Here is a 19,740-nt window from a genome sequence, read left to right as displayed (position 1 = left end):
AGCATGTCCACTACCACGAAAAAAAAAACCTTCTGACATTTTTTGATGTTTATTTTTTTGAGAGCACGCACATGCACAAGCTGGGGAGAGGCAGAGAGAGGGAGACACAGAATCTGAAGCAGGGGCTCCAGGCTCCGTGCTGACAGCAGAGAGCTCGACATGGGACTGGAACTCATGAACTGTGAGATCACGACCTAAGCTAAAATCAGACACTTAACCGACTGAGACACCCAGGCACCCCCAAAACCTTCTGATATTCTGACTGACACTACACTGATTTCATAGATTAATACTGGGAAAACAGACATCCTATTGACTTCCCTTTCATGAAAATCACACTGTTGTTTTACACTAGCTTTCACTTCTAAAGTTTCTGTCATTTTCATATCCACCTGATCTTTTTTCTACCTTAAGTGCCATAACTGGGTTTTTTTGCTTTGTTTGGCTTATTTTAGAAAGAGAAAGAGCGTAAGTGGGGGAAAGGGGTAAAGGAGGAGAGACAGAATTCCAAGCAGACTTCACACGCAGCACAGAGCACGAATCAGGGCTCGATCCCACAACCCTGGAATCATAACCTGAGCCAAAATCAAGTCAGATGCTCAACCGAGCCCCCCCCCATTGCCCCCATAATTGTTTTAATTTAAGGGGTATTACTCACTCTTCTTCTTGAAAATATTAAATATAAAATTTTATTTTTTTCAGTGAAGCATTTTAATGTCATCCAAAGTAAACTGCTCTTCAGATTTATTTCATATCATTCTCGGCACTAGATGGCTAATTTGTTTGAAAATTTAGATGTACAGGTGTACTTTCTGATGGAAATTTTTTTTTGTTTTTCATATAAACATTTACTGAGAACCCACTATTTACTACTTTGTTTTAATATAACCACAATACCATTAATCACACCTTTAAAAATTAACAATTTTTAATATTACTGGTCAATGTTCAATTTCCCGTTATCTCATAAATATGTTTCTTACCGGTGGTCTGTTCAAATCAGAAGATATGTCCTACACTCAAGGAAACTCAAACCTCAGCTTCTGTACCTGCAAGGTCCCAGCCACAGCCCTACTCACTGCTTTGTGTTCTACTGCCTTTCTGAAACATAGGAATGTTTACCTTTTCTGCACCCCATTTATGTCAACTTGATTTTTCTTTTTGCTTCATCAATCATAGCTTTGTGTTTGGAAAAGAGGGTTTGCCTCAAAATATCACTAACAAATACATCTTGACAGCAAGCCATTAGCGTTTATCAAAATCATCTGGGCAATGTTTTAAAAATACACATTTCTAAGCCCAAGAATGGTTCTGAGATTGGGAAATCTAGGCACTTCTGTTGTTGCTGGTCCAAAAAATAGTATTTGACAATCAATGGTTTATGTTTCCACTCTCCACTCCTTTACCACTCTTCCCACATAGCAAGCTCTGCCAATATTCTTTGAAAATGTCACCAATTACCATAAAGTTGCCAAATCCAACGGCCTCTTCTGAATCCTCATCTTAACACGGCACTCTATAGCATTTGACTAAGAAAGCCATCTTCTCGTTCTTGAAACTGCCCTCACATGATAATTATTTTTCTTGTAATCTTCCTGATAGGCTCACTCTTTTTCTGATTCACTCTCAGAGCTTCTTGTCCATGACCTCAATTTAAAAAAAACAACAACAACAACAAAATCTCCCAGTTTCTGGTCTCAACCCAGTGCTCTTCTATCTAAATGACTTTATCTAATCCACTGTCTGTAATTTATACCACTACCTGTTATCAATGGATGCTTCTGCACTACAATGACAGTGACCATATGGTCCACAAAGCCAAAAATGTTTACTATATGGCCCTTAAATGAAACAGGTTAGGGGTGCCTGGATGGCTCAGTTGGTTGAGCAACCAACTCTTGGTTTCAGCTCAGGTTGTGATCTCACAGTTCATGAGATTGAGCCCCGCATCAGGCTCCATACTGACAGCATGGAGAATGCTTGGGATTCTCTCTGCCCCTCCCCCAAGCTCACTCTCAAAAATATATAAATAAACTTTAAAAAAAAAAAAAGTTTGCCAACTTCTATTCTAGGCTAACCCCTAAAAAAATTAGAAAAAAGGTATAACTTCCCAACTAACACTGTGAAAAAAATGGAATGATTAAAAAATAATCAATTCAAAGGAAGGCAAAAAGGAAGGGGGTCCTGGGTGGAGTCAGAACAGATGGAACAAATGGAAAGCAAACTAAATGTATCAATAACTACATTAAATGGAAATGCTCCACTTAAAAGAAAAAGATTACCAAGAGATTTTTAAAATCCAACTATATTGTTTTTAATAAACACGCATTTATGATCTGATCAAGATCTGAAAGTTTAAAAAAATTCCATATACCATCTAAATTCTAGACAAAAAAAAAGTCAGTACAATCAAAATAACATCAAGCAAAATAAAAAAAGAAAGTTGAGTTAAATATCTCTTAGGTCCCTTTTAGCCCTTACATACTGTAATTCTAGGTTTAGGCCTGAAATGAAGGTCTCTGGATATTACTGGGGACTCTGAAAAGTAGGAAGTAAGAAGTTAAGGAAGAAGTGGGAGAAGACAGATTGGCAAGTAAATTAGCAGACATTGGTCAAATCTGCTATAAAGAAAAAAGGGAGAAATATGAGTGAATCATTTGTTAGGGGGCTTGGGAGCACATCTTTATGGTTATAAATAGAATCAAGTAGAGAAGCAGAAACTGAAAACTTAAGAAAATGAAGGTCTATCTGATGAGCCAAGGTTCTTCAATAAGACAAACTAAATGAGAATGAGATTTAGGTCAAAGATGGACAGGTGCATCTCTCAGAAAGTAAAAGCATACTCTTTTCTTTTCCTTAAAGAATTTAAAGAAAAAAAAAGATTGAGAAAAAGCTTTTTAGGTAAGATGTGACAAATGTGCGTGTTAGCTCATCTTCACAACTAGATAGCACATAGGAGCCCAGTTTTACTTATAGTAGGTCAATGCCAAGTAAAAGCCAAATTGAGTGCTGAAAGAAAATACATTTTGTAATATTTCAACTAAAGAAAAGGTGATGGAATAAATTAGTTATCAGATGACACACTATAGATAGGTACATGGACAGCTAACCGGTTTCATCTGTGCAGTAGGTAATCCGGCCCTTCTAATGAAAGTACAGTACTGCATTTGCCTTTGAAGAACTACTACTCCTCCCTTGCCATTTGACACAGCACACTTTGAATAGACCAACCTCATCCCCTAGCTAGGGGAGGAAGGGTGGTATTAGTCGTGACCCAGACCCAGCTAATCAATTATTCCATTCCCCCTGGCAACAGCGGCTGCTCATAGAGATTCCATATTGGAACTTTGCTGCATTTTCTTTTCTGCTGGGCTGGTTATCCAGAAATATGTAAATCTAAAACTGTTTGCAGCCATCTTTCCTGAATGCACAGAAGTCCTTACACAGTAAAAGAAAATGAACAAATACATACAGCAAAACCTAATCAACATTGTTTGGGCTACTGAAGCTAGCTGTGCCTCAAATAAACTCCACCACTGAACTTCCTTAAGTGTGACAATCTATTCCCTTTTACCCTGAGCTACTTTGAGCTGGGTTTCTGTTCTCTGCAATCAAAGGAACTCACTTTAATAGGTAACACTTCAGTGCAATACCCTTTCACAATTTAGGTATCTCTTGTTATCCAAATTACTGATACCTAAAAATGTCACAGTCTAGGGGCATTTGAGTGGCTCAGTTGGTCAAGCATCCAATTTCGGCTCAAGTCAGGATCTCACAGTTTGTGAGTTTGAGCCCGCATCAGGCTCTGTGTGGATAGTGCAGAGCCTGAGGCACATGTGGAGTTCTGTGTCTCCCTCTCTCTCTGCCCCTCCCCTGCTCACACTCTGTCTCTCTCAAAAGTAAACATTAAAAAAAAAAATTTAAATAGGGGCACCTGGGTGGCTCAGTCCGTTAATTATCTGACTTCAGCTCAGGTCATGACCTCACAGTTCGTGAGTTCGAGTCCCATGTCAGGCTCTGTGCTGACAGCTCGGAGCCTGGAGCTTGCTTCAGATTCTGTGTCCCTCTCTCTCTCTGCCCCTTCCCCGCATGTGCTCTGTCTCGGTCTCTCTCTCAAAAATAAATAAACATTAAAAAAAATTTTTTTAACTTAAATTTCACAGTCTAAGCTCAGGAACCAAATATATTTGAATAAACTTTTAGGTGCTTACTTCACAATCATGCTATTTGCTATCCAAACTTGGGGAACCAAATAGATTCAAATAGGGCAGCACCCCCTGACATCCAAATTCCCTATCCAAACTAAAGATTGGGTAAAACAGATTTAGATGGTGAATGATACCTGTAATGCCAGTCATGCAGAAGAAATATGGTAAGGGATATATAATATGATGTCAACTGAAAAAACTTAAAATATAAAACTACACATAAAGGCATATATATATTAAATAAGGACAAATATATTAGACTTTTGAGTAATCTTCAAAATTCCTTTTTATAGTTTTCATCAAAAATAAGTTTGATGTGCATTACCTCATTTGAGTTGAACAGGAAATCTCTGACACAGGTAACAAGTTAATACCTGTCAAATTAGAAAATTAAGGCTTACAGAGCAAAAGAGTCTATGTAAATTTACCTTATGATAAAGATAGCATTTCAAACCAGCAGATAAAAAGAGTATGGATAAATGACTGATTGAGAGAATAAAATAACTTATATTATGCATAGAAAGAATTAAGCACTTTACTGGCACTTATGGAGCAATTACACATAGCTGTACCAGTTATAAATAAAATTATTTAATATGTTTTTTCCCTATCCCAAAGTAATATTTCGAAAGTATATGCTAACAGAGGGAAACAATGCGGTCAGACAGTTGCTGTGGTCAGTAGGGTGTGGTTCAGAATAGGCCAGCTTATGCTGTTATTCAGTGGTCTGAGAAGAAACTAATTATAGAGGAAAACTGTGGTGAAGAATGAAAATAGGGAATACAGAGCTTCCTTTAAATTAGAAGTTCATTTAAAAAAAAGAAGTAACTAAAGATTTTTAATGTCATATTTTGCATCTGTGTACTAATAAAATTTAATTTTCAAAAAATTTTTATAGCTGCTTTTACTTCTTTACCAAGTTCTCAAGGTCATTTTCCAAGAAGAAAAAAAAGAAGTATCCTTTCTCTTTATATTTACTTTATCACAGGGATCTACAAATGAATGTTAGTAAGATCATACACTAACATTCAGTAACAAGAGAAAAATAAAATCAGGCAAATTCATATCTAAAAAATAAAAATCTAGCTTCACTACACAGAAAATAACTCAAAGCAAAAATCTCACCAGTAGATATTAAAAGGAGAACATTCTACTATCAAGGCAGGGTCCATTCGAGAAAACAATACTGATTTGTATACAGTTGTAAATGTCATGGGGAGAAAGCTATTAAATATTTTGAACTTATTTTAGAAAAATAATTTGGAGGAAATGGTGTTCAAGAGCTAATATTCATGTTTCTTTGTATTTTAGTACTTATAATTTTGGAAAAATAATTTAGAGGAAGTGGTGTTCAAGAGCTAATATTCATGTTTCTTCATATTTTAGTACTTAAAACTGAATTTACAAGTAAATATGTAACTTACTTAAATATGTAAATATTTATATTTTTAAACTTTTCCAACTATGTGTTTTATAATACTCTTTTTTTTTCAAAAGTCTCTACTCTTTTTACAAACCCATTTCCTACTCTTCCTGGGCACACAGCTAGACTGCATTTCCCAACCTTCCTTGCAGTTAATTATATGGGACCATGCAACTGAATCCTTGGCCAATGGTAAGTGGGCAGGGGTGATGTCCTTTCAGGCTGAGCCAATAAGAGCCCCTAAATAAAGGGGGTGGGAGGGCCTGCCTTTCCTTGTCTACTAGAAAATGGAAAGGATCCAGGGGAAAGCTCTAAAGTCCTATGGGATACAGAGCCACTAGATGGAAAAACCCTGGTCCCAAATGACCACACAAAGAACACCCACCATCACCCCATCCTCACCCATCTACATTGGACTATGATGGAAAAAGAAATAAAATTTTATTGTGTAGAATCACTGATATTTGGAGGCTGTTTAGTAATAGCAGTTAGTCTACCCTAACGCATTACTAAAGAAATGTTCTAACTTCCCCCATAAGGAAATTCTTCAATATCCAATCCAACAATAAGTACTATTGGTCTGCCATTAAAATATATCCCGAATCTAACCATTTTTGCCATTCCCATCTATACCACCTAGTTCAAGCCCCTTATCATTCTCTCATCTGAATTAGTGAAAGAGTGTGATATGCCTGTATCCATTGCTCCACTACAGTCTAGTTTACACCTAACAGGGGAGTCAACCCTTCTTAAAGGTAAATCAGATCACATCACTCTCTTACCAAAATTTTCAATGTCTCTCCATAACACAATTGAATAAAACTGTAACCTCTTACTGTAGCCTAACTTCATCTTTCCCTCACTCTACTCCACCTCTACCCTCACTGGTCTTTTTTTGAATTTAAGCTTATTCCTGCTTTAGGACCTTTACACTTCCTTCCTGCCCCCTCTACCTGGACCTTCTTTCATTCACCGAGGTGTCTGCTCAAATGCCAACTCCTCAGAGAGGATTTTCTTTCCTAACCTATGTAAAATAACCCCCTTTCCCTGCTATATTCTCCTTGTCCTGATCTATTTTTAATCATAGAACTTGATACACTACCTAGAATTATATTACTATTTATTTGTTTTTTTGTCTATTGGAAGACTTCCCCACTAAAACGTTTTTGTCTTTTTCTTCATAGGTATCCACAGCTCAAAAATATATTTGTTAAAGAAATAAATCCACATACGCATTAATTCATGTGTTTTACAAATCATTTTTACTGCTTAAGGCAGTCATTTTATTAATAGTTTGTTTTCCCTTTTTCCTACCTTCTCATCTATTTTCATCTATATACACCACTTTATTTAACTTCCTGTAAGAGCTGTTCTCAACAATAATTTAACAATATCTGGCCTTAAAAATAGGAGCAAGTAGGAGCACCTAGCTGGCTCAGTTGGTAGAACAGGAGACTCTTGATCTCGGGGCTGTAAGTTCAAGCCCCACGTTGGGTATAGAGATTACTTAAAAAATAAAATATTTAATAAATAAATAAAATTTAAAAATTTAAATGAGTATCAAATTTCTTTCCTAAGGAGTTAATCAATGTTGCTGATAGAGTAAGTGTGCCGAGTAATATATGTAGAAGGTGGCTCTTGGGGCACCTGGGTGGCTCAGTCAGTTGACCATCCTACTTTGGCTCAAGTCATGATCTCACAGTTTGTGAGTTCGAGCCCCACATTGGCCTCATTGCTGTCAGAGCAGAGCCCACTACGGATCCTCTGTCCCCCTCTCTCTGCCCCTCCCCTGCTTGCGCTCTTTCAAAAATAAACAAACATTAAAAAAAAAAGAAGATGGCTCTTAAGAGAATACCTAAATGGCCAATAAAGATATGAAAAAGAATTCAACATCTGCAGTGAATTAGATTATTGTTCAAAAAATTCACTACCTGGGGTGCCTGGGTGACTCAGTCAGTTAAGTGTCCAACTCTTGATCTCAGCTCAGGTCTTGCTCTCAGGGTTATGGGTTCAAGCCCCACTCTGGGTTCTGTGCTGGGTGTGGAGGCTTCTTTAAAAAAAAAAAAATTACTCACTACCTATCCTCAAGTCCAGTCAAGTATACCTCCTCATCCCTTGAACTGAGCTAAGCCACATGACTTAATTTCAAGAGTGAGAGGTCAGGAGACGTGATGATCTTAAAATATGCTTGCCCAGTTAGGTATGTCTTCTTGCATTTGTGCCACCACTATGAAAATATGCATTATCTAGCCTACTACTCCCAGTAGGAAGATGAGATACACAAGGAAGAGCTATGCCAGGAGACCCACAAAATCATGACCAACAAATAAATATTATTGTACACCACTGGCAATTTTCAAATTGTCTGTTTAGGATTATCAGTTGACTAATATAACATCATTAGTCATCTGAGAAATGAGAATAAAAACCACAATGGGATATTACCAAACCTCTAGCAAAATTGGCTATGTCCACTAAAAGCTACATACAAGAATGTTCACTGCTACTTCATTCAAAAATAACCAAAGAAATAAAAACAATCAAAATCTTATCAACAATAAAATTAATTAATGGAATACAATACGGCAATAAAAAAGAACTGCTGATACAAACAACAATTAATCTCACAGACAAAAGACTCCATGCAGAGACCAGACTATGACCAAAACATAAATAACTTAAAATCACTCCCTCTATAAGATAGCTCTCCAGTGTTTGTAAATAGTATTTTTTTCTTGGGGCACCTGAGTGGCTCAGTTGGTTAAGCATCTGACTTTGGATCAGGTAACGATGTCCTGGTTCATGAGTTCAAGCCCAACTCAGGTGATAATCTCACACTTTTTTTTTTTTAAGTTTATTTATTTTTGAGAGAGAGAGAGCATAAGCAAGGGAGGGGCAGAGAGAGAGGGAGACACAGAATCCAAAGCAGGCTCCAGCTCTGAGCTGTCAGCGCAGAGCCTGATACAGGGCTTAAACCCATAAACCATGAGATCATGACCTGAGCCAAAGTCAGTCACTTAACCAACTGACCTACCCAGGTACCCCCTGATCTCATGGTTCTTGAGTTCAAGCTCTGCATTGAGTTCAAGCCCTGCTACTGTCAGCAGAGTCTGCTTCAGATCCTCTGTCTCCCTTTCTAAACTCTGCTCCTTCCCCACTCTCTCTCAAAAATAAATAAATGTAAAAAAGTAATAAATTTATTTAAATTTTGGTTACCATACCATGCAATATTGATTTCAGGAGCAGAATTCAGTGATTCATCACTTACATACAACACCCAGTGCCCATCAGAACAAGTACCCTCCTTAGTACCCAACACCCATCTAGCCCATCTCCCCCCAATCTCCCTCCATCAACCCATAGTTTGTTCTCTATCATTAAGAGTCTCTTATGATTTGTTTCCCTCTCTTCTCTTCCCCTACCTTCCCATATGCTCATCTGTTTTGTTTCTTAAATTCCACATATAAGTGAAATCATATGGTATTTGTCTTTCTCTGATTGACTTATTTTGCTTAGCATAATATACTCTAGCTAATCCACATCACTGCAAATGGCAAGGTTTCATTCTTTTTCATTGCTGAGTAATATTCCATTGTATATACATATATACCACATCTTCTTTTGTTTTTGATGTTTATTTTTGACAGAGAGAGGCAGAGTACAAGCAGGGACGGGGCAGAGAAAGGGAGACACAGAATCTGAAGCAGGCTCCAGGTTCTGAGCTGTCAGCACAGAGCCCGACATGGGGCTCAAACCCACAAGCCATGAGATCATGACCTGAGGCAAAGTCGAATGCTTGACTAAGCCACCCAGGCGCCCCTATACCACATTTTCCTTATCCATTCATCAGCCAGAGGACACTTGGGCTCTCTCCATAGTGTACCCCTTTGAATCTGTATTTTTGTAGCCTTTGGGTAAATACCTAATAGTGCAATTGCTGGATTATAGGGTAGTTCTATTTTTACTTTCAGATTTTTTTCTTAATACACCAATATGGATGATATAATTATGATGTTTCTGTGCTTTTATCCACTTAACAAAATTCCAAAAGCTTCAAAATGTTTATTAATTCTAATAAAAATCTCTTAAGGCTACAAAAAAAATTTTATATAGTTTTACACAGCAAAGTTTCTACTCTGAGAAAACCCAACTAGTTGACTCAAAATTACAATATGATGCACAAAGTTTTACAGAAAAAGAATCCTACAATTCTTTAGAATTCTTAATGAAAATACAAAAAATTATATTTGTGGGTGCCTGGGTGGCTCAGTTAGTTAAGCATCCAACTTGATTTCGGCTCAAATCATGACCTCACAGTCGGGAGGAGTCCCGCACGGGGCTCCATGCTGGGTGTGGAGCCTGCTTAAGATTCTCCCCCTGTCTCTCTCTCTCTCTTTCTCTCAGCCCCTCCCCTACTTGCACTCTCTCTCTCTTTCTGGAAAAAAAAAATTCTATTTGTAATTAGAAAAAAAAACTATACATGCTTTTTATCCAGCTCATTTATTCATAGATTTTATTTTACTAGCTCAATGATATTTGCCTATAAGATTATCAAATTACCCTTCCACAGTCTTCACAGAAAGAAAACTGTACATCAAACAGCTTTCTCTCTAGGCTCCCAATCTCTAAATAATTAATGTTTTAAGTGAACACACACTTAATGACTCTTACGAGCTCAGGAATGTGCTACATCTCAGCAGCACTTCATTTCTTTAAAAGTCTACAACATTTTCATTCACAGCTTTAGGAAGACTAATGCCTCTTTATTGATAATATATAGTTAGACACTATGCTATATGCTTGATATGCATTACCCCATTTAATAAGAAATGTGTGCTATTATCCTCATTTAAAGATGAAGAAACCAGCTCAGAAATGTTATGTGATGTTCCCAAGATGATACAGATGATCTGGGGTTAGAAACCAGGTCCCGACTATAGATGCTGGAGAGGATGTGGAGAAACGGGAACTCTCTTGCACTGTTGGTGGGAAGCAAATTGGTGCAGCCACTCTGGAAAACAGTGTGGAGGTTCCTCAAAAAATTAAAAATAGACCTACCCTATAACCCAGCAGTAGCACTGCTAGGAATTTACCCAAGGGATACAGGTGTACTGATGCATAGGGGCACTTGTACCCCAATGTTTATAGCAGCACTCTCAACAATAGCCAAATTATGGAAAGAGACTAAATGTCCATCAACTGATGAATGGATAAAGAAATTGTGGTTTATATACACAATGGAGTACTACATGGCAATGAGAAAGAATGAAATATGGCCCTTTGTAGCAACGTGGATGGAACTGGAGAGTGTTATGCTAAGTGAAATAAGCCATACAGAGAAAGACAGACACCATGTGGTTTCACTCTTATGTGGATCCTGAGAAACTTAGCAGAAACCCATGGGGGGGGGGGGGGGTAGAAAAAAAAAAAAGAGGTGAGAGTGGGAGAGAGCCAAAGCATAAGAGACTCTTAAAAACTGAGAACTGAGGGTTGATGGGGGGTGAGAGGGAGGGGAGGATGGGTGATGGGTATTGAGGAGGGCACCTTTTGGGATGAGCACTGGCTGTTGTATGGAAACCAATTTGACAATAAATTTCATATATTGAAGAAAAAAAAAAATAGAAACCAGGTCCCAATTTCTTAACCAATATGCTACACTTAGCACAAATAAGAAACATGATGATGACAATAATGGCAACACACTCACTCAGCATTTACTCTGTGCTTAAGTCATTTAATCTTCATAACAATTCTAATCAAATGTATATTACTATCCTCATTTTACGAATCAAGAAACTGAAGCACATGAAGACTGACACTTGTCTCAGGTTACAGGCTAGTTACACAGCAGAGCCAAGATTTGGACCTCAGTGGTCTAGCCCTAGACTTGGTGCTCTTAAACACTATGCTACTTTGCCTTTCATAAACTGCTTCATGTTATAGTTGAAAAGCTACATATCATATTTCCTCTATGAAATCATAAGCTTTTTATGGAGCAGAGATCAATTCTGACCCCACTGCAGCTCAATATTAGCTTTTCTTTAGCACAGGAACTGGTAATAATAAAGGGAGACTAGGAGGCACACTGGGGTCCGAAGGAAGGCTTCTTTGCAATAGTGATGTTTGAGTTTAGCCTTGCCACTGAACTCCCAAATTGTGTTGTCAACTGCTTAGTCCATATTTGGTGGTCTCCCCTACCAGTCTATAGGCTTGATGAAGCAGAGTATTTGTCTTTATATCTGCTACACAATGTTTGGTACTCAAAAAATGTTTGTTGAATAAATATGTGAAACTATTATAAAGTATTTTACCTCACAATAGCCACTATCAATAGAATCAATAATATAAAACAGATTCAGAAGCAATTTTACAATTTGTGATAAACCACTTATCAGGCTGTTGAAGTAGAAAAAAAAGCAGGGAAAGGTAGAGATAGACAATAAAAACATATAAGACAGTAGCAACATATGTTATATATACCCAGTAGTAAATATGAGAACAAAGCAGAAAGACTTTTTTTTCTTAATTTACACATTCATAAATTTTTATCCCTTCAGTTAAGATAACCTTCTTCTGAGCACTTCTTCCTTTAATTTTCAATAAGAATTAGAGACTTGGGGAGTTGATCCACTTACAAACTCCATAAATGTCCAAATATTTTGAAAGTCTTGTTGACAAGATAGATAAGCTCAATGACTAGAAAATACAAAATGCTGCGATTCAGCCTCACTTTCCACATTCTTAAGCTTGAGGAATAAGAATTCAGCATTTATTTATAAGGGTGGGCCTAGGGGTATCTTTCAACCCTACTACTCTGTTTATGAAACACACTTCTATAATATGACATCTTTCAGGTACTGAATGACTTTTCAGATAACCATACTCTTAATCACTTGAGTAGTTTTACAGGCATACTTTAAACTCAGATTTGAATCCTCTGTACGAATGATTCTGAGAGACTTTCAGAGTCATGTGAGCAGGAGACCCTTCTAAACAGATCATCTCTTCTTGTCCACTTTGGGAGATGTCCCACAGTCTCTTTAGTCTTTGTCCCTACTACATTTTTTATTTGCCCTGTTTTTCTACTCTTCAATAATACTAATGTTCCTTGTATTAACTATTGCTCAATTCCTCCATTCCAGATAATTTAACCAATGTTCTAAAACTCTTCAACAATTAAGCATCCTGAGGACAAAACAATAAATAAATAAATAAATAAATAAATAAATAAATAAATAAATAACAAAAACAAAGAAACAAATGAACAAACTAATTTTGGATAACCGTATGGTCTTTTTCTATAGAGAGCCAGAGTATAAATATTTTAGGCTTTGTGGATCACATATTTGGAGTTTTTGTTTTGTTTTACTCTTTTAAATGTTTAAAAATGTAAAAACCATATTTAGCTCTCAGACAGAACAAAAACAGGCCACCTGCCGGATCTGGCCTGTGGACAGCAGTTTGTCTATCATTATACTAGAGGACTTACGTATGCTATTTTAGTTATCAGTAGCATGCAGTGAAGCCTCAGGGAGGTGGTAACAAACCTGTATGAAATGAAGAAGCCAACTATGATAACATATGTGAGAAATACTCCAGGCTAAGAGGAATACGTAATGCAAAATGTTTAAATCAGAAACAAACTTGGTATGGTTGCGGAACAGAAAGGAGGTTAGGGTAGTATGGCTGAAACAAAGTATTCCACAAGGAAAATGGTAAGAAAGTTGAGGTCAGAGATAGAAAGGAGTTGGATCGTACCTCACAGTCTGGGATTTCATTCTAATGTACTAGCCTCTGGGTATTGTTTTATTTTATTGTTTATATACAAGGAATAATATAACCTGATTTATGTTTTTAAAAGGCTACTCCAGTTACTTGAAAGAGAATGGATTAGAGGAGGGAGGGAAGAAGGAGTAGAAGCTGGGAGACCAGTTAAGACACTATTACAGCAGTCTAGGCAAAAGGTAATGGTTGTTGAATAAAATAGTAGCAGCTGGGGATAGAAAGAAAGGGACAGATTGGGTATGTATTCTGTACTCAATGATGAATTGATTAGATGTGGGAACAAAGACAACATTAGGTTCATCTGACTGAAAGGGACCAGGTAAATAGTGGTTCTATTTACTAAAATAGAAATAGAAACCTGGGGAAAAAACAGGTTTGTTCATGTTCATTTGTTGTTGGTGTGTTTGTTGCTGTTAGGGGCTGGGGGCTGTGATATGTCTTTGGCCATGTTAAGTCTAGGACTCTAACAGGATATGCAAGTGAAAATATTATGAAAGCAACTAGATAGACAAGTCTGGAAAACAAACGAGGGAAGGGCTAAAGATAAGGCACATCTGCTAACCATCAGCATATAGATGGCACTTTAGGCAATCAGACTAGATGAACTCACGTACAAACACACAGCAGATAGAGAAGAACTATGACTAAGCCCTATGGGTCATCAGCGGTTAGGGGTCCTACAGAGAAGAATGAGAGTCAAAAATAGAGCAGCTAATGACTTAAAACACACAGTAATAACAGCAATAGTAGTAATAATAATAATAATGGTTAACCCTTAGAATATTTAATATGTGGGGCACCTGGGTGGCTCAGTTGATTAAGTGTCTGACTTCGGCTCAGTTCATGATCTAACGGCTTGTGACTTCTAGCCCCACGTCAGGCTCTGTGCTGACAGTGCACGCAGAGCCTGGAGCCTGCTTCAGGTTCTGTGTCTCCCTCTCTCTCTGTCCCTCCCCTACTTGGGCTCTCTCTCAGAAATGAACGTTAAAAAAAATTTTTTTTAATTAAAAAAAAAAAACAATACTTGATATGTGCCAAACTATTCATTTCAGTCATTCAATCTTAGAACAATTTTGTGGAGCTAAACAGCACTATTATCACAATTTTCAAATGAAGAAACTGAAGAACAGCAGATAAACAACGTGCTTTAGACGGTATATCGAAGCAGAGGAAAACCACCAGAAAAATGAAGGCTCATGAAGGAAAAGTATTTCAAGCAGCAGCAAATGAAGTTGAATAGAGAAATGACCTACGGATTTGAAACCATGGAAATCATCTGTGACCATTCTAGATCTGATTGATGTTTGTGACTAGTTGCATCTGGGCATGTTACCCCAATCTCCTCATGGGGTGAGGTGTGAAAGATAAATAAGTTATTGTTGAGTATTCCATTACCTACCTATAAACAGACAACTCATCTTTCCTATTATAAATCATTCATGGTTAGTAATCTATTTTTATAGGATCATTCTCCAATAATATAAATATTTAAGACGTTATGGAGATAGAGCACACCATTTGTTACCAGAAGTTAAAGCGAAGCCACTACTAACCACCCAACAAGAGTGACCTTACATAAATTTGTATTTACCTCTAAAGAGGTACCTATATCAAGATCAACAACTTGCAACATTTACCACAGATAATTAAAAATCAATGATGAATCAATTAGAAAGTATACCTACCTCAACCAACTACCACTGCAATAAGGATCCATGGAACATCAAAAAAGCACAGCCAAGTCATGCATTTGGCTACAGTCATTAGATCTAAGCATACCCCCTGCTCTTCTAAATTTATTCCACAGAGCCAATGTATCACTTTTATTCATATCTCAAGGGAATCTAAATTAAAATATCAATGACAGTCTCATAAAAACTGAAAAAAGAAATTTAGATGAGGAAGAGACAAAGAAATCATTTGATTGAAACAAATACATGAACTATAGCTGGGATTAGCTGTTGAGCAAGAGTCTAGCATGGCATTGATTTTATAGCAAAAGCTCCCTACGGAGCCAGAAAAACAAACAAAACCCAGCACTGATATAATCTTCCTCTATCTTGGTGACCTTTTACAGAAGGAATTGAGGTGCTTTCTAACAGAAAGCAACAAACTGGAAATGCCAACAATGACAAGTAATGTGTAAATTTGGTACCACAATCTGCTGAAATTAAAAGGCTCTCCAAAAAGTTAAGAAAAAGGATAGCCAAAAATAAAGTAGCTGTGTGACCTGTACAAATTATTTAACTCACAATATTATTCATTGGCATTTAATCATAGTCTGTGCAGAGGTCCACAATTTTTTTCTGTAAAAGGCCAGACAGTAAGTATGTTAAACTTTGCAGGTCCTATGGTTTCTTTCCCAACTACCCAACTCTGCCCTTGTAGCCCCAAAACAACTGTAAATAAAAACTTACCCTCATATCACCTGCCCTTTACTCATAAAAGCTGAAATCCAAAACTAACTAATGAAAATTTAGATTTGACTAGACATTCCTGTACAATAATAAAAAATTAATCATGTTCCATATAGTTTATGTCATCTTCACTAGAAATGAGAATGAAAGCAAAGCTTAAGGCACATAGCCACACCAATAAACTTGTTAATACTATTAATTAATAGAGGGGTGCCTGGGTTGCTCAGTAAGTTAAGAGGAGCGGCCAACTCCCGATTTCGGCTCAGTTCACAGTCTCACGGTTGGTAGGATAGAGCACCTCATGCTTGGGATTCTCGCTCTCCCTCTCTCTGCCCCTTACCCACGTGTGCATGCACTTTCACTAGCTCTCTAAAAATAAATAAACTTTTTTTTAATTAATAGGATACCACCTTTTCAATCTGTACAAATGAAGAAAACAAACATAACTTTAATTTTTTAACTCAAATTAAATTTCAAAGTGTTTTCTAAACCTTTAGCAATACACAGCCATGGCATAAATTAACATTAGACATACATCTTTATCTGCAAATATTTTCATACCTATAAGAAATTTTAAGTTGCTCAACTGTGATTGGGCAAAGAAAACCACTATTTGCTGATTTCTGTTTATCAGTAATTTTATCCTTACAATGCTTACGGTATTTCCATTGCACCCTCCTCTTTCACTACTTAGCTGATTCCTAGATACCCCCTCAAAAAAAAAAAAAAAAACCCACAAAGAAACCTAGTATAGAGTCTGACACCCTGAGAGACAATAGTGAATCTATAATACAACATTCAACAGCATCCATTATTTCTGAATATGCAAAAAATTGATATGAGATATGCTATTATGACATGAATAAACTAATATACCAATCCATCAAAACTATCCTATACTTGTCTTCTCTTTCTTATACTCTTTTCCACTATGGCTTTCTCTAGACAAGATTTAGCTTCTATTCTGTTCTGATATTTGGATTTACACTACTATTATGGGCTGAATTATATCCCCCTAAAATGTATATGCTGAAGCCCTAACCCCCAATGTGGCTATATTTGGAGATAGGATGTTTAAGGTAACTAGGGTTAAATGAGATCATCCAATAGGACTGACATCCTTATTAAAAAAAGAAGAGACACCAAAAAAAAAAAAAAAAAGGCCATGCAAGGACACAGTGAAAAGGTGGACATCTGCAAGCTTAGGAGACCTCGGGAGAAACCAAACCTGTCAACACCTTGATCTTGGACCTTCAGCCTCCAGAACTGTGAAAAAATAAATTTCTGTTATTTAAGCCACCCAGTCTGTGGGATTTTGTTATGGCAGCCCTAGCAAACCAGTACAACTATACAGCAGTTTTTGATATACAATTACCAATACACCTTAAAACTTGACACTGTATTATAATGAACTCTATAGGATACTTACTCTAGTTTTCTGCCATTGCCTAAGAAATACAATGCCATCCCTCTGTGCCTAGTATATGCATGGCTTTCTTTTTCCATCAGAGCTTGAAATATACACAACTTCCTTTCTCTTCCATCCCTTCAACTGTGATAATTTCTGATTTCTACTCTTATTTACCACAGTCAGGCATCTCCTTTCCAACACACTCAAAAATGTAACCTGACATATTTGTCACTTGCCACTCTGACACATTTTCCCCTCTCTCACCCAGCCCTTTACAATCTGCATCACATACACTTCTCAGCCTTGGCACTACTGACATAAGGCATTCAGAAGCATCACTGACCAATGAGAGCACTTCTGGTCCATGAACAAAACAATAACATGGTGCTTTCTATTATTTATCTTTTTGCCCACACCAGTAGGCTATTTTCTCTGAGTGTTGCAACTGTTCCTTGAGTTGGGAAAATTCAAATGTTTAACTCTATGTAAGCTTATTAAAGTGAAAACCTCTGCTCTTCAAATATTATCTACAAAGAGACTAGCTTTATTGATTTCCATCAACAAAACATGTGCTACAAGTTGATTTTTCTACTTACATTGACAGCTCTGTGCTCATTTATCCATAGTTATCCAGTCTCCCTTCTCTGACCAATGTGGTACATTTCTACAAAGAAACAGCATTCCAAAAATACAAGTACGTTCAGATAAGAGCATCCCTTACCAACTTGCTCAAGAATAAAGCCTAAAATTTTGTTCTCATTAGAACAGTAGTACAGCAAACAACTAAGTTAATACTTCAAAATACGCACTCATCAAATATTGCCTTATTGCCTCAAAAGTCAAACATTACGGAAAAATGTATCATTTTTATTCCTTCAAGATCTTGACTTTTATCAACACAATATTGCCAGATCATTTATAGAAAAGTTTAATCTTGGGGAACTGGGTGGTTCAGTCGGTTAAGCTTCCGACTTCAGCTCAGGTCATAATCTCATGGTCCATGAGTTCAAGCCCTGCGTCGGGCTCTGTGCTGACAGCTCAGAGCCTGGAGCCTGCTTCAGATTCTGTGTCACCCTCTCTCTCTGCCCTTCCCCTGCTCCTGCTCCATCTCTCTCTCTCTCTCTCTCAAAAATAATAAACATTAAAAAAAAAAGTTTAATCTTAAAAGTTTTCTTAGGTTTTGATCCTATTAAAAGGGTGCCTTCATTCGCTATGTGTCAAAAACCATATTGTGCCAATGACTTAAGTGGGATTCTTTTTTTTTATGCTGTGAGATAACAATTCTAAATTAATAACTTATAAGGAATAAGTATTCATGGTAAGTTAACAGTTTTATGTAAAAATAAAAGTTCAAGTTAATCATTATTTTACTGCATGGCAATTAGATCTATAGTGAGTCACAAATTATTTACCAGTACATCAGTAAAATCTCAGCTATTCTGAATTTTTAAAGAAGTCATTCTAGAAATCCAACTTCTCCAACACTGGAATTTCAGCTCTTTAATTAAGCACTAGAAGTTGTTTTCAAATACTCTGGATGAAATTATTTCCACAACATATTTTTTTTAATGGTTATTTTTGAGAGAAAGACAAAGCACGAGCACAGGAGGGACAGAGGGAGAAGGAGACACAGAATCTGAAGCAGGCTCCAGGCTCTAAGTTGTCAGCACAGACCCTGATGCAGTACTCAAACCCACAAACCGTGAGATCACAACCTAAGACAAAGTTGGATGCTCAACCGACCAAGCCACACAGACACCCCTCCACAACATATTTCTAACTTTATATCTTTTAAAAGCAGAGTATACTGAATATAATTCACACATTTCTTAAGAATCTGGAATCTTGTAGTAAATGTCAATTTTTATATGATAGTGATATTCATAAAAACTACTGACACACATAAGCAAAGTTCTCTGTCCCTATCTCAGTATCAACAGATTGGCTTACTTTTAGTTTATAGAAAAGCTTTTCATGCTTTCAGCCTAACAACCTACAAATGCCCCTCTGTTCTCACTGCTGCTTCTAATCCATGCGGCCTTAGAAACCAAATACTTATTTGAATTGTCTAAAATAAGACTAACCTCTAAATGAAAGCCTAAGGGATTGTCACACAAGTACAGAAATGTTAACCATAGATTTCATGAAATTTCCATTAACCATTTAGAGACTTTTTCCAAAATAATTTTATGGGGGAAATATGGGCTTTATAGTCACACAGGGGTTCAGATCCTACTTTTAGCACTTACTAGTTGTAGAGTCCTAGATAAACAATAAGCCATCTTCCCTAAAAGTTTGCATGCAGTTAAAAGAAATCACCATGATCACCTAATTCACGGTTGCTATGAAGTTAAATGTGATACTAGACATAAAAAAAAACAATGACTCGGGGCACCTGGGTGGCTCAGTCGGTTAAGCGTCTGACTTCGGCTCAGGTCATGATCTCACGGCTCGTGAGTTCGAGCCCCCCGTCGGGCTCTGTGCTGACAGCTCAGA

General features: G+C 37.1%; 1 protein-coding gene across 15 annotated transcripts in view; it reads right to left on the bottom strand.

The window, feature by feature from the left end:
* Positions 1 to 19,740, bottom strand: part of MYO9A (myosin IXA) — a 281,021-nt gene that overhangs the window by 242,096 nt on the left and 19,185 nt on the right. For 11 of the 15 annotated variants that reach the window (XM_053223780.1, XM_053223778.1, XM_053223788.1 and 8 more), the window contains exon 2: positions 7,563 to 7,681. The exons of 3 other annotated variants lie outside the window; for them this stretch is intronic. The gene's annotated coding sequence lies outside the window, so the exon portion shown is untranslated. The remainder of the gene's footprint in view (positions 1 to 7,562; positions 7,682 to 19,740) is intronic. One more of the 15 variants, XM_053223781.1, reaches the window with a different exon arrangement.

This window comes from Acinonyx jubatus, chromosome B3 (genome assembly GCF_027475565.1).
Source record: "Acinonyx jubatus isolate Ajub_Pintada_27869175 chromosome B3, VMU_Ajub_asm_v1.0, whole genome shotgun sequence".
NCBI classification, from domain to species: domain Eukaryota; kingdom Metazoa; phylum Chordata; class Mammalia; order Carnivora; family Felidae; genus Acinonyx; species Acinonyx jubatus.
Note: the sequence above shows the minus strand (reverse complement) of the source record. Positions and strands in the feature narration are given on the sequence as shown.